Source organism: Bombina bombina, chromosome 6 (genome assembly GCF_027579735.1).
Source record: "Bombina bombina isolate aBomBom1 chromosome 6, aBomBom1.pri, whole genome shotgun sequence".
NCBI lineage: Eukaryota > Metazoa > Chordata > Amphibia > Anura > Bombinatoridae > Bombina > Bombina bombina.
This window is the reverse complement of record NC_069504.1, coordinates 296,246,175-296,262,770: the sequence shown is the minus strand read 5'-3', so window position 1 is coordinate 296,262,770 and position 16,596 is coordinate 296,246,175. Positions and strand designations below refer to the sequence as shown.

General features: G+C 34.1%; 1 protein-coding gene across 8 annotated transcripts in view; it reads right to left on the bottom strand.

The window, feature by feature from the left end:
• The window catches only part of ATP2B1 (ATPase plasma membrane Ca2+ transporting 1), a 413,071-nt gene that overhangs the window by 371,586 nt on the left and 24,889 nt on the right, over nucleotides 1-16,596 (bottom strand). The gene's annotated exons all lie outside the window — the stretch shown is intronic.

Genomic DNA, 16,596 nt, shown 5'->3' with positions numbered 1-16,596 from the left:
AATCGGCTAATAATTGTGCAATTATTATTTTCTATTATCGATTATATTGATTAGTTGTTGCAGCTCTAGAGGGATTAAAATAAAAACAGCTATTTTTCACGGAGAAATTGAATCCATACCCAAAATATCTATTTTATGACAAATGCAATACATAAGCAAAATTATCAAACAGAGAGAACTGCCTGAAGACCTTTCTACGAAGCAAAAACATCAAAACGGTAAAATTTTGTAATAGGTATGCAGAGAAGACCAAGTAGCCGTTTTGCAAATGAAGCCCCATTCTTGAAAGCCCAAGATGTGGCAATCAATCTAGTAGAATGAGCTGTAATACTCTGTGGCAGAGGCTGACCCGCCTCCAAATAAGATTTGTGAATAAAAATCTTCAACCAAGAGGCTAAAGAAATAGCAGAGGCTTTCTGGCCTTTCTGGTCAGAAAAAAAAAAAAAACACACTAAAAGTCTCTCTGAAAACCTTAGTAGCATCAAAATAATGTCAATGCTCTAACAACCTCAAAAGAAGGTAAAGATCTTTCAGAAACATTTTTTTGGTCAGGACACAATTAATGATTTGTGAGGAAACTACTTTAGGCGAGACTTTAAATGTAGTCTGCAAAACAGCTGTATCTTGATGGAATATCAGCTAAGGAGACTCAAGAGAATGCAGACGAATCATAAACTCTTCTGGCAGAAGAGATGGCCAAAAGAAAACACTTTCCATGAAATTAGCATAAAGGGACAGTCAAGTAAAAAAAAACTTTCATGTTTCAAATAGGGCATGTAATTTTAAACAACTTTCCAGTTTACTTTTATCACCAATTTTGCTTTGTTCTTTTGGTATTCTTAGTTGAAAGCTAGACCTAGGCAGGCTCATATGATAAGTTCTAAGCCCTTGAAGGCTGCCACTAATTCTAAAGCTTTTGTATTTGTTTTTCACAGAGCTAGTTCAGGTAAACCCTATAGAAAACATTGTGAGCACGCCCGTGGATTGTGGCAGACACTGCACTAATTGGCTAAAATGAAAGTCAATAGATAATAAATAAAATGTCATGTGATCAGGGAGCTGTCAGAAGATGCTTAAATACAAGTTTATCACGGAGATAAAAAGTGTATTATTATAACTGTGTTGGTTAAGCAAAACTGGGAAATGGGTAATAAAGGGATTATCTTTTAAAAACAACAAAAATTCTGGTGTTGACTGTCCCTTTAATGTCCAATTGTTGCATAGGTTCAAAAGGAGGAGCCTGTAAATGTTTAATACTAGGTTAAGACACCAAGGAGGAGAAATAGGCCTGATGATAGGTTTAATCCATATAAAAGCCTGGATAAAACAACGAATATCAGGAAGGTTAGGTTAGAAATCTTCCTTAAAAAATAATACAGAAAGAGCAGAAATGTGCCCTTTCAAACAACTGACAGATCAACCTTTATCTAAACCATCATGAAAAATCTGAACAATCCTAGGAATTGTAAAAGAATGCCAGGAATAATCTTAGTTGATACACCACAAAATATAAGTTTTCCAAACTTTGTGATAATTTTTCCTAGAAACAAGCTTGCAAGCCTGAATCAGAGTGTTAATCAGAGAGTCAGAGAATCCTCTATGACTTAGAAATAAGCATTCAATTTCCGTGCCATCAAGTGTAGAGACTTTAGATCTGGATGTAGAAAGGGGCCTTGAGACAGAAAGTTATGATGGGCAACTGGACATGTGTACCAGGACCACATAAAAGCTAATGTGATCCTCAGTAAAATATTGATGACTAAATTAATTTACACACAATTTGTGTGCAAAACCTATATTTGTTTATAAAGTCAATTAATATAGAAAGTGATATACTCAAACAGTGCAGTTCTTAATTAATCGTATATATACATACACATTATATACATACATACATATTATATACATACATAGTGGATATAATAAAGTCTACACAACCCTGTTAAAATGTCAGGTTTCTGTGAAGTAAAAAAATTAGACAAAGATAAATCATTTCAGAACTTTTTCCACCTTTAATGTGACCTATAAACTACACAACTGAATTGAAAAACAAACTGAAATATTTAAGGTGGAGGGAAGTAAACAACAACAACAAAAAAACTAAAATAATGTGGTTGCATAAGTGTGCACACCCTTATAAACTGGGGATGTAGCTGTGTTCAGAATTAAGCAATCACATTCAAAACCATGTTAAATAAGACTCATCACACACCTGCCATAATTTAAAGTGCCTCTGATTAACCCCGAATATAGTTCAGCTGTTCTAGTAGGTCTTTCCTGACATTTTCTTAGTCGCGTCCTACACAAAAGCCATGGTCCGCAGAGAGCTTCCAAAGCATCAGAGGGATCTCATTGTTAAAAGGTATCAGTCAGGAGAAGGGTACAAAAGAATTTCCAAGGCAGTAGATACACCATGGAACACAGTGAAGACAGTCATCAAGTGGAGAACATATGTCATAACAATGACATTACCAAGAACTGGATGTCCCTCAAAAATTGATGAAAAGACGAGAAGAAAACTGGTCTGGGAGGCTACCAAGAAGCCTACAACAACATTAAAGGAGCTGCAGGAATATCTGGCAAGTACTGGCTGTGTGGTACATGTGACAACAATCTCCCATATTCTTCATATATTTGGGCTTTGGGGTAGACGGCAAGACAGAAGCCTTTTCTTACGAAGAAAAACATCCAAGCCCAGCTAAATTTAGCAAAAACACATCTGAAGTGTCCCAAAAGCATGTGAGAAAAGGTGTTATGGTCTGATGAAACCAAGGTTGAACTTTTTGGCAATAATTCCAAAAGATATGTTTGGCGCAAAAACACTGCATATCACCAAAAGAACACCATACCCACAGTGAAACATGGTGATGGCAGCATCATGCTTTGGGGCTATTTTTCTTCAGCTGGAACGGGGGCCTTAGTCAAGGTAGAGGGAATTATGAACAGTTCCAAATACCAGTCAATATTGGCACAACACCTTCAGGCTTCTGCTAGAAAGCTGAACATGAAGAGGAACTTCATCTTTCAGCATGGCAACGACCCAAAGCATACATCCAAATCAACAAAGGAATGGCTTCACCAGAAGAAGATTAAAGTTTTGGAATGGCCCAGCCAGAGCCCAGACCTGAATCCAATCAAAAATCTGTGGGGTGATCTGAAGAGGGCTGTGCACAGGAGATGCCCTCGCAATCTGACAGATTTAGAGTGTTTTTGCAAAGAAGAGTGGGCAAATCTTGCCAAGTCAAGATGTTCCATGCTGATACTCATACCCCAAAAGACTGAGTGTTGTAATAAAATCAAAAGTTGCTTCAACAAAGTATTAGTTTAAGGGTGTGCACACTTAGGCAACCATATTTTATTTTTACATCCCTTCACCTAAAAGATTTCAGTTTGTTTTTCAATCTTTGTCTCATTTTTTTTTACATCACAGAAACCTGCCATTTTAACAGGGGTGTGTAGACTTTTTATATACACACACAGTATGAATTTGATACAGCAAGCTTATTTTAGAAAAGAATCCCTGCATTAGCTCATATTAATTGTATTTCTTGCTGCAGATAATGGGTTATTGCAGTTATGTTAAGCATGTCTCCAGGCATAATACAATTTCTCAATTTACACTATTCAGTCTTTCCTAATCACCTCCCAGTTTATGTTCAGTTGGATTGTACATTTAGGAATTTGTAAACGCATGCCTAGCACTCTTTTGTATTTGTTCTCTCACAAGCAGGCTAAACAATCTCTTCAAGGTCAAGAAGAAAAACCTTATTCAAAACAACTGATTGTTAGAGCGAAGTCAAACTTCCATGTAAAAAATGTATTATTACAGAGTTGGAGGAAGACACCCTGCAAGTCCAGGACAGCAAATTTTCACAGGAAACTACAAATGGTTACTCTGTTGCTCTACAATGAAGAATGACAAAACTGCAAGAGCTGTAGTGACTGCGCAGTAATCAGGAGACTATCAGGTACTTCACATTAACTCGCCAGGCAAAGTGCTTGACATGTTCCGTCAACGAGGGCTGTTTGGTACCAAGAAGCCATTGGTTATGAGCAGGGCACTGGGAGTGGCTGTCAGACATCTCTTATCTCTCCAAGAAGGAACATGAGTGGCTAATCTGGTCTACCAGAAAAAGAGGCCAAAAGCTTTTACAGATAAATTTCACACTATATGTCAGCATTCTAGATTTCACAAGATGGGAATAAACTCTGCCCAAAACATTTTACCATCCCAGTTATTGGATATGTTTATTTTACTTAATGATTACATTTCTGTGCTTAGTTCAATAAATTCAAAAGAGTAGGAGCCAGAAATGTTTTGGGATAATTAACTTTATTATATATCACTATTTTACATTATACACCAACAAATTGCATTTATTCTACAGTTTACCACTGTCCATAGAGAGAACTAAAATAAATAAAAATGAATGAAAACATGCTAGAGCCATCAAGATGTTTTGGCCAGTGTATGAACAGTACATTAGTTTATTTGGGGTAGTATGATTTAGAATTAAAAAAAAAAAAAGTTCTTCAAGTATGAAAAAGCGCTCTTAAAAGAAAAAATAGTATTATTCATCTCAACTTATAGCAGGCAAATGACATCCCATTTAAAAGGGGGTTTATGATTACGTAAGAATAACTATGTGGTTTTAAAAACTTTCCTTGTGTCCTATACAAGACCTCTATATAATTAAGCAACCAGCACCATATATTGCTTGTTTCTTTAAAAAGAACGAAGATTAGGTTAGACACTAAAATGTAATCCCCATAAAAATGTATTTTACCTGCTTGCTATAAATAAAAGGAGTGTGTTCCACGCCCCTACAGAGAGGTGGCTTTCCTTTCAGAATACGTAAGTATGGCAAAAACTACCTCACATTGCAACATTCTACACAGTGATTGGTTACATCAGAGCACAAGTGCATTTACATATGTCCCTATGTGGCCACAACAAAGGAGACCAGGAACTCCACAAAAGTGTTCCAACCGCTGAATCTCTAAAACCCAAGGCAGAACATGCAGTGATCTGAGATATCATTGTAGAAAATACAGGATGTCTGCAGAAAGGAGGACACATGTGGGAACTATTGGTGCTTTCACTTTGCAGTGCTGCTCCACATCTGGCTGTTCTCTTCAAACAACAATGTGCTCCGGCTGCACTGTGTAAGTTTGACTGTTCTTAACAAACTTTGCTTTGCTCACTGATGACTGTTTCTCAGGGATTTTTTCCAATCACACGCTCTAGCCTTTCCTGGTCTGTAAAGCTGTGACTTCTGAATGTAAGACGTTCTTGTGGGCAATGCACCTTTTTTATTAATATATATAATATTTTTTATTTATTTATTATGTGATGTTAGACCATGAGCAAAGGTCGAATTTTTTTTCAAGACATTTAAAAAAAACAAAAAAAAAAAACCTTCTCTGCAGCTAATTTACAAATTACAGAAAGTGAAAATTTTCTGCCTCGGGGCGACCTGAACTGTTCCAAGATGCAAAATTTTGTAAATTTGTTGCAATTGCTGACACAATAAAAAGGCTTTTTTTTAAATTTACATTAATGTAACTTTAGACATTTAATAAAAAAAAAAAAAAATCTAATCAAAAATGCTACTGTAACAAACAAAATGTTACAAATTGTTTTACACATACATTTAACATTTTTTCTGCCTTGTAAGAGTACCAAAGCCTGTGCCTTTTTCATGTGGTTGAAAAATGACCACATATGCATGTGCTTATATCTGAAGCAATGTATGGTCTGCACAGAAGTCCGGTTCACCTGAAAATGCATTTACTAATTACATGTACTCAAAACATACCACAAAAAGTTCATAGTATGTTTGTGGTGCTCAGTTCAGTTTTAGGTCAATATTTACATAAGTAAAGAGGAGGAAAATAAATGCCCCTTTATTGTTTAGAACTGACAGAAAGACCAAAGAAGGAATAAAAAATATATATGACAATACCGTTTTTTAATTGCTCTTCTAAAGCAAGATTTGGTAAGATTAACTTATTTTCTACCCAACAGTTCCATCTGCTCTACCAGTATGTGTGACGATGACTCAAATGGTGTTTGCTGCTGGCAGAAGTATGCATTTGCGACCATCTGTTTAGATGATACTGTTCATTTCCAATGTGTTAATACATCCTCCATTGAGACGTTACAAGAAAGAATACTGGGTTATCATTAACTCCTACTGCATTCTAAAAGGTTGCACTTTAATTACCAGAAGGCAGTGTTGTGTATAAAGATGATCAGACACCTGAAAAATATAGCTTCTGCATGAAGTTTACTTTAGCGTATTTTCTGCTCTTTGCTGTTGAGTTGACAAACAGATAAACAATTTGTTACAAAATGCATTCACTATGTTTACACTGACATATACTCTACATGTTAAGTATGGCATTATACATAGATAATTTAGCCAGACTGGGCGCAGTTTCAGATATTGGTACATTTAATATCAGGGCTTTACAAATATTCTACAAGTACAACTTAAAAAAAAAAAAAAAATTATACCGCTATACCTTACCAAGGATTTCTTTAATATTTACATTTAGCCACCAATCAGCAGGTGCCACCCAGGTGCTGAACCAAAAATGGGCCAGCTTTTATGCTTACATTCCAGCTTTTTCAAATAAATATAGCAACAAAACGAAGAAAAATTAATAGGAGTAAATTAGAAAGTTACTTAAACTTGCATGCTCTGAATCATGAAAGAAAATTTGCGGGGTTTTTTGTCCCTTTTAGGGCTGCAACAAACAATTATTTTCAAAATCGATTAATCGACTAATCGGATAAAAAAGAATCAATGTTTCCTTCATTTTAAATAAAATCCACATAATGAGTGTTACAAATATACAGACTTTACATTAACACAACTGTTTGTCCAATGGTTAAGCAGCAGAGCACATTTTTTAATTATGCAGAACAAAACCACATACTGTTTGAAAAGAGGTAGAACTAAAAAAAAGGTAGAATATAAATGTTTAGAATATTCTGTTATTCACTCTTTCAGAAACTTTGCAGTGAAATGTAAAAATGTCAACATGACGTACTCCTGGCTGAGGCTGCCTCTCTTTTTGCATCTATATTGCCTGCAACAGAGAAGAGGCGCTCAGGTGGTTTTGAGGAGCTTGAGATGCATAAGTAGAGTTTTTCCATTTTTGCAAAGTGTTTTCCAATATATTTTCAAAATATCTAGTCTGCTTTAAAAATAACACACATATACACTAATATATATATTAATATATATATTAATATATATATTAATATATATATATATATATATATATATATATATATACACACACACACACACACACACACACATATATATATAAATAAAAAATAAAAAAAAATAAAAAGGCGCCAAGTACTTTATATCAATAACAGGACAAAGCCTTACACACAGAAAAGTAAATGTCTGTAGACGTCGTTTAGGCTTAGGGCATAACCATAAAAAAACAATACTATGTGCATAAACTCATTTGAGTTAAGCAGTTGGTGCTGTGCACAGACCAACTAACTGCCAACCAACTAATTGATTATGAGATTTGTTGAACTTGACAACTATTTTCATAATCAATTATCGATTATAACGATTAGTTGTTATTATTATCGGTAATTTGTAGAACGCCAACATATTGTTGCAGCTCTAGTCCCTTTAAAAAGGCAAAGATTCACATTCAGGAAAATCTAAAAATAAGCATTTTTACATCAAACTAAGAAAACTGTAGCTTTCTATTTAAAGTTTTTGTAATTTAATCTTACTAGTTAAACCACACAAAAATTCCCCTAACCACTTGCAGAAAAAAACAGTTGAAGTCACCTAAACAAAACATTCTATTATTAAACACCAAAGACAAGCCGTTATGTTACCAAGTTACAAGTATTTTTGTAAGTAATTAATTTGCTTATGTCCTATAATACATGGTTATTAAAAGAGCAAACTATAACTCCTATAATACATGGTTATTAAAAGAGCAAACTATAACTGCCTGAAGTATGTTTTGAACCTACAGTTTTGACAAAGGATTGAGGTACTCTATTTTCTGAGTTATCTGAATGTTTAAAAGCTCTTTACTATTTTTTAAATCTCATAAGGACATCATATACTTAAAGGGACACTCAAGTCAAAATTAAACTTTCATGAATCAGAGCATGCAGTTTTAAACAACTTTCCAATGTACTTCCATTAACAAAGTGTGCACAGTCTTTTTATATTTAAACTTTTTGAGTCACCAGCTACTACTGAGCATGTGTGATTGGCTGAAGGCTGTCACATGGTACAGGGGGAGTGGAAATAGACATAACTTTTAAAATTGTCAGAAAAAAAAATCTACTACTCATTTGAAGTTCAGACTAAGTGCTATTACATTGTCTTGTTATCTTGCATTTGTTGATTATACAAATCTACTGTGTTGACTGGTCCTTTAATGGCAGTCAGACCAACATAGACACAGGCTAAATGTATTCCCAAGTTCCAGTTTGCAATGGTGGTGCTTCACACTTGGGGGCTCCGTTAATCACAGTACTAGGATTCCAAAGCGAAATTTATTGAAATCTGTGTCCAGGCACAGCAACACAGCAGCAGCAGCGAGTGTGCACAAAAATAAGCTTGGTTTATGGAGTGAGGAAGTCAGTTGCATCTGCTGAAACACGTGGAGAATTTTAAACTGTATATTTGGCCATTTTTTTTTTTTTTATTAAATATACTTTTACACACTCTCGCTGCTGCATTGCTGTACCTGGACACAGATTTCAATAAAATACGTTTTTGGATTCTAGTTCCCTATTTCTGCGATTAAAATAAGACCCATAGAGTGAAGCGAAACCATTACAAACTGGAACTCGTGGAACTGTCCTCTTAAAGGGAAGTTTGAATTAGCATTTGTACCAACATTAGTTAGTGTACTTGTGAATACATTTACAATAAAATACAATGTTTAATTCAAGGATAGACAAATCCATGTGCACAGAATTCCAGAGCGCTGAAACTACTGCCATATCTACTGCTGCCTAGAGATCAAAGCCCAGGCCAATTGGGGAAGATTTAAAGTGAGGCCGACTGGATTTAATCTAAACTGTGTCTGGTAACATCACCCAGAATGCCACGTGGCTACAAAAGTGCAATTAAAGCTACATAGTGGCACCCGTAATCTAGACTTAAGACAACATTTTACAGACAATGTTACAGGTAAATCTGGCCAATTCAGCAAACTAAAACCGTTGCTTCTTGTTTGTATTGACTGGCCATATATTGAAATTCCAGCTGCTGTCACTGTATCATGAGTGTGTGTATATATATATATATATATATATATTTGCACGGTACTGCTCACTTGAGGTTATTGTGTGTGTATAATGTTCTATGGATTGCCAAAAATTTCTGACTTAATTTATCTAGACCTAGTTTAAAATCATTTTCACTGCACATTTAATTGTCCTTAAATTATGTACAAAATGAGTTGAGCTGCAAACGTATTAAGCAAATGGCATGTCTCTGTTTTCTAAAATTGTATTTTTTAAGTTTTGTGTGTTTATTATGTTTGAATGTAGACATAGGCACTCTTTAGTGAAAATAATTCCAGCATTATGAGCCATAAACACCAACTACATTTTTTTTAATCTTGCAGGCGGGCTGTTTGTCTGGACATGCCAGGTCACAAAACAATACTTCTGAAATATATTAAAAATTAATTTAGACATTACAAAATCAGCACAAGTTTCAAAACAGATATGAAATCAGACCAAGATAACTTTCAAATTCATTTTAAACGTTTAGGCCTAGTTTACATCGATGTGGTAAATTGTGAAAACTCGTGATAAAAATTAAAGTTTATGGAGAATTGTTCAGGACCATTTTCAAAACTTTAATACCTCAATAGAAACTAGGCCTTAGATGGTAATGGAAACAGCATCTGTGCATGCTAAATTAATATTTGCCTTTTTTTTTTTTTTTAACACTGCTGCACAAACGCTAAAATATTTCAGTTTATATCTCCCTACCTACCCCTTGCTTAGGTAAACGCACATCAGATCTCATCGCCAAATGTTATGAAGATTCATAGACAATTTTGTGCTGAAGTTTTGCCCAACAATTCCTTACGTGGCAGCAATGAAAACATGCATTGAAAAATACTGAACTAATTTATTTCAGTTTATGGTATGCAGTGCCAGTCAGATGCAGGCTGCCAAATTTCATCTAATTAATTAAGCCACTCCAAAATTATACGTAGCACTGACATGGAATGCTCTTAAGTGCACATAGATGGCAGCCAGTCAAATCTAACAGTGTGCATCACAAAGCGGCATCCAAGACAAGGTGCAGGCTAAGCTCTCACTGACCAGCAAGACCATTTTTAAAACTTCCATATCAAATTTTTTCAATTGTCTTGATAAAACTATTCTTATTCTTCCTTGTGTACAACCTATGACTCAGTTATGGTTTTAAACTGCTGCAGCCACCAATCGGTTCATAAGTTTTAAAGAGACTGGATGCATGTCACTTCACACTCCTTTATGCATTTTTATGTTTGTTGTATTTGTATTATGTAAAAAGCTAGCAAACAGTCCAAAATCGTATAAATGTATGCTAGACACAATGTATTTAAAAATTAACCTTAGAATAAAATTATATATATATATATATATATATATATATATATATATATATATATATATATATATATATATATATATATATACATACATACATACACACACACACACACACATTTTGTTTTTAATTTCATTAGTTACAAAAATATTGAAAATATAAGTGTAAAAATGTATGTCCAATAAAGTAGTTTATTTTTTATAATGTAATGGCTGCTATGCTTGAAATAGTTTTTTTTATTTATCTCTGTTCCACATAGCCTTGTTTATACAGTCTTATTGCTGGTTTTAAATCTGCCCCTAATGGTTCTCAGCAGGAAAGCATGTTAAAACATGGCGGCTCCCAATAATTTATAGAAACAACATTAAAATTACAGGATAAAGAGGAAAAAAAATAATATAAGTATATTACAAATCTTTAACTACATGTAATAAAACATTTTTATAGAACAATCTCACACTTTTTAATTTTCCTTTAAGCCGTTTACTTTGATAGATTTCTCTTGTCTCAAAAAAAAAAAAATTATACACACATATATATATATATCTGAAAGGTATAGGACAAGACAGGCGCCAGGGGCACACTTCGTGTAATACGTTCAAATAAATGATAAGTTATAGACAGTGGGAAAATCCACGCTCACCTGGTTAAACCTCAAGATATGAGGTATTTTCTGTCACTAGTGTTAGTATGCTCTCACTCCTCGCGGCCCTTCTGCACTTCCACTGTTCCTTGGGAGTTCCTTGGTATTGCTTTCTTCTTCCACTTCCAACCTTAGTGATCTTTTAGCTTTGCACTCAAGCTGTTTGCAGTGTTTGCTATGTCACTGAAGCGCATTTATACCCCACAATCTGTATTCACAATGTCTCCTCTCCTATAGGCTAAAAAGCATATATAGGTACTCACGGCATGCCTTCAGTGACATAGCAAACACTGCAAACAGCTTGAGTGCAAAGCTAAAAGATCACTAAGGTTGGAAGTGGAAGAAGAAAGCAATACCAAGGAACTCCCAAGGAACAGTGGAATTGCAGAAGGGCCGCAAGGAGTGAGAGCATACTAACACTAGTGCCAGAAAATACCTCATATCTTGAGGTTTAACCAGGTGAGCGTGGATTTTCCCACTGTCTATAACTTATCATTTATTTGAACGTATTACACGAAGTGTGCCCCTGGCGCCTGTCTTGTCCTATACCTTTCAGATTCTTTCAAGAGGAACCTCGCCCTGCGGGGGATCATTTTTCTTTCTAAAGACGAGCTGCCTAACTACTCACAGCACACCGGAACTAGCCCTGTGGATTTTAATGAACATTACATCTCCATAGACTTACCACATCTGAACTATGAGACTGTTCGCTGCATAAATTGCAAGTGTCTGATATAAATACATATAGATATATATTCTAGCTAGTGGATGGGAATATATATTTAGACAAACAGTACACTCATACACTTCTAGCGCTGATTATTTCCTATATATATATATATATATATATATATATATATATATATATATATATATATATATATATATATATATATATATATATATATATATATATATATATATACACACACACATACATATACAGTACACACACACATATATATATATATATATATATATATATGAAACCCTGAAGCAACATAAACAGAAAGCAATCTCAAAAAAATATTACAGGTGTAAGAAAAATAATAAAATGTAAAAATGCTATTAAAAAGTAGTGTTTTTATTTTAGTTATATGTTACATGTCAGAGTCCAACTATGTATACCTTGTTTTTCATTTTTGTATGCACTTGCTTTCTCAAAGAAAATAAAAAAAATAAAGAAAATTATGTTTTTAATCATTATTTATTCTTGTTTGAGTTATGTTCAGCCTTCTATATTGAGCTTTGTAGTGAAGTGCATGTTAAAGAAAAAGTTAATTTTAGAAATCTTGAACAAATTGGTTCTTCATTCCAAAAGGTCTCTGCTCTGTTAAATTTATTCTTCATGAATACCTAAATTTAGTGCACCTAGGAAAGAAGGGTTGTGAACAAACAAGCACATACATTAAACAGAAGTTTCATTTAAATGGGTTAATCAATCACAAGAGCACTTCAGGAAACAAATGAAAGTTAGGTTGCTTTAATCAAGTAAACTGGAGAAAACTCAAAAATGTCACACGGTCAGATTTCTTGGAGGTTAATGGACAGATTTTCCAATAGTAACCAAGAGGATAATAAATATGAATCAGTAATTAAATAGAGAAGAGATATAGATAGATATATTTAGTTTTTTATTTTAATTTATAAAAAGCATATGTATGCTTTTGAAATTGGAAAAGGCTTTGATCCTTACAATGTGCTGTAGAGATATGGTTAAGTCATACAACAAGCGTTATTCTCTTTATAAAATGTGTGTGTGTGTGTGGGGGGGGGGGGGACCAAACATTGCACTATGCATTCATTATTTTGCCTGCATTTGCTCTCAGTGAGCCTCTATCAAATGGTAGAGTTTACCATTGGCTGCAACATTCTACACAGTGACTTGTTTCCTCAGAGCACAAGGCCATTTACATCTGTTGCCAACTAGCCACAGCAAAAGGAGACTAGGAACCATGTGTTCACTAGGCATTCCTTGAAATTTGTACATTAACTCCTTTTGGATTTGCAAAATTTTGTAAATTGAGCCAACAAATTATGTTTTAACATGTAGTGCCTAATTGCATAAAAGCTAAGAGTTTAAAAAAGGGCCCTAAAAAAAAAAAATCAAAATTAGAGCATATCGTTTTAAGATTAGTGACCCTAGTGCACAGTGTGTTTAACCCCTGCCAAGGGATAAAGCACAAAGTAGAAGTACTGCTTGGGACCTGCAGAGCACAGCTTGTCCATAGGAGGAACTACCGCTCATCCAATCAGCAGTGCTAGTCTCACAAATCAAAATGCAGATTGGATGAGTGGTGGTTTCCTCTCGGTACTTGCAGTGCTCTGCAGGTCCAGTGTGCTATTTCAACACTGTTTTTCACCTCTCAGTGGGGGTTAAACACACAGTAGTGCAGTCAGAAATTAGAGCTTGCAAATTTTCAACTGTTATGGCCCTTTAATATTTTAAGAGGCACTAAGCAGAGAGAGGCAAGTAATGGGATTCCCAGGGTTAGGAAAGATGACATGGGGACACAGCACCTAAAGCCTAACTACCAACCACTATGTTTGATTCTTAAGTTGTTTTAAAAAAAAAAAAAAAAAAAAAAAAAAACAGGCGACACAAACTGCAAGCAATACCAATGAAAAATTTGAAACCAAGAAAACTACCAATATGTTAAAAAGACACAAAACATTAACATTGTAATACAAAATTTTTAATTATGCATAGTAAAACAACTTTGCCATATTTTATTTTGCCCTCTTTTTTGTGTTTGCACCGGCGCAGACTTCACAAACCTAACTGTGCCACATATCTACCCCTCACTTGACCAGAGGAGATAATACACTGTAAAACAATGTACATTTTGCTTACAAAATGACAGTAGCAAGCCTTGTCTACTCCAACAAGTAGTTCAGGATCACACAACAAGAAACAATTGTGCCAAACGTGGTGTTAATGCACACTTTTTTTTTTTTAATCACACAGTATGTTAATCTGTCGCAAGACAGCCAATAGATCTGGTGTTTAGCATTTCTTTAATACATTATATAAGTTATAAAAGCACTGCTGGGCCCTTTTAAAATTAGCTTCCTTTGTTAGTTTAGAAAAACTCATAAGATACTATCTACATAATGCTGTAGTTTTAACATTTACCTATTCAGCAGGTTCATTTGGAGCTCACACAAAACAGCCTGTGTCTGGCAATTCAACACAAGTTCATATTTCATGACCAAGAGTTTACAAACCACTTGTTTATTGTAGTAATAAGTTTACTGAACATGCATTTGTATATGAAATATTGCTAGATAGCTTTTTACTAAGTCTAAACATCCAATAAAGGTTGAGGTTTATCTTTTGCTTGATTTTGGAACATCCTACGGTCAGTAGGGTTTTCCAGCAAATACAATCACAAAATGCTTCTGACGATAATACCCACAAGCATAAAAGTTACCTCAGGAAAACAGGATCAAATTGCTATATGTCTTGTTAATTTTGTAATATTTTACATTAAAACTGATAAGATTAAAGAAACAACATGGCAATATTGGGGGTTTAGCAATTACATCACAGGATGAAGTCCGTGTGTGTTGATCCTTTAAACCGTGATTAGTGATAACATTTGTGCTTTAAATCCAGAGAGATGTGTGTATGATTTTAGGGATTTGAACAGGGGCATTGAAGTATAGTGGACATATGTGGTGGGTTTTTTCTCTCTCATTTTACTGCAAAAGTATGTTTTTTTTTTTAACTTTAATTGAATGAGCAGGTAGTGTTTGCATCAGTGGTAATATTGGTGTTTTGTAGATATGTGCATTCTGAGGGCCACCTTCGAAGGTGGCAGCTCTTCATGCCGATTGGCTATTTTCATTGGCACAGTTATTCTTGTGCAACAGCAACGCACTCAAATCTGTGCAGATTTCCAGCTTTTAGTGCATTGCTGTTGCACAAGAATAAATGCGGCAATGAAAATAGCCAAGCGGCATTAAGAGACAGCTTCTTCGTGTTTTGAACATGCATAAAACCAATGTGCCTTTAGCTGTGGAATTTGATACGTGAAAATGTGCCATGTAAATGAACCGTTAGATATTGATAACTGGTATGTTAAATATAGACTATTTTTAAAAGTTAATCATGTAAAGTTCTTCTAGTAAACAATGAAAATGGCGGATTCTGATCATGTTTTTAAAGAGAGGGATTTTTAATTTTAATGTTACCAAAAAGAGAGAAGTTTCCAGCGCCTGGAAAATATATATATATATATATATATATATATATATATATATATATATATATATATATATATATATATATATATATATATATATATATATATATATATATATATATATATATACCTGCTACACTATAAGGAAGACCCCCTAATAGGTCTGATTGGAAAGGTACAATGATGGATATATAGGAGCGCCAAAAGGGCTAAGGTATATCACAGGCCAAGTTTAGTGTAGTATACAGATCACGTCCTGGTTTGTATCAAATTGACCAACTCAGGCACAACTTATGTTCACCAATACACCTTACAATGAATTTAAATAAAGTTACCATTTATTAAAATCCAAATATAACAACCAAAAATGGTTGTAAAGAGTAGATTAATATATAAAAACACAAAAACAGACGATAAACCTATACAAATGAGTTTAAAATGATCTGTCATTAAATGGTTCGGAATAAATTGTCTTTTTAAGGCAATGAAAACATAAAACCTAGGAGATTGAACCAATGTTAATGGTTGATGAATGTATAAAATTGCATTGGTAAAATTATAATCTAAAACGTTGTATTGATCCAATTTGCCAATGTAATGATATTAGATAAATTAAGAAAACACACTATGATGATTTATGTGAATGTGAAAAATCATAAACTAAATACAAACAGGTGAAGAAAGGACAATAAAATAAAATCGTTCTGTGACCATATAATCCCTAATAGAATACCGGTATGTTCTTCTAAATAAATAGTGATGGTATAAAAGTGTAATCCAAAATGTTGATGATAGAAATCACAATGGTGCACAAGTGACTAAACGTCAAAATCAGTGCTAACCTAACAAAAAATACAGTAAGTAAGAACCAGAACAAGGTACAAATTATAGAACAATCTAACTATATGTTAACCGAAGTGGTGGATAAATCGGTTGGATTAACCTAAAATTGACTCGGCGGTCACAGTTGAATCACATTGAACAGACTCTACAATTAAAATTAAAATACATATTTAACAAATAGAACAATCGAATGTCTCAATAAAAGTCAAAATGCTTCTGACGAACACTTCATTCACTTAAATCATCATAGTGTGTTTTCTTAATTTATCTAATATCATTA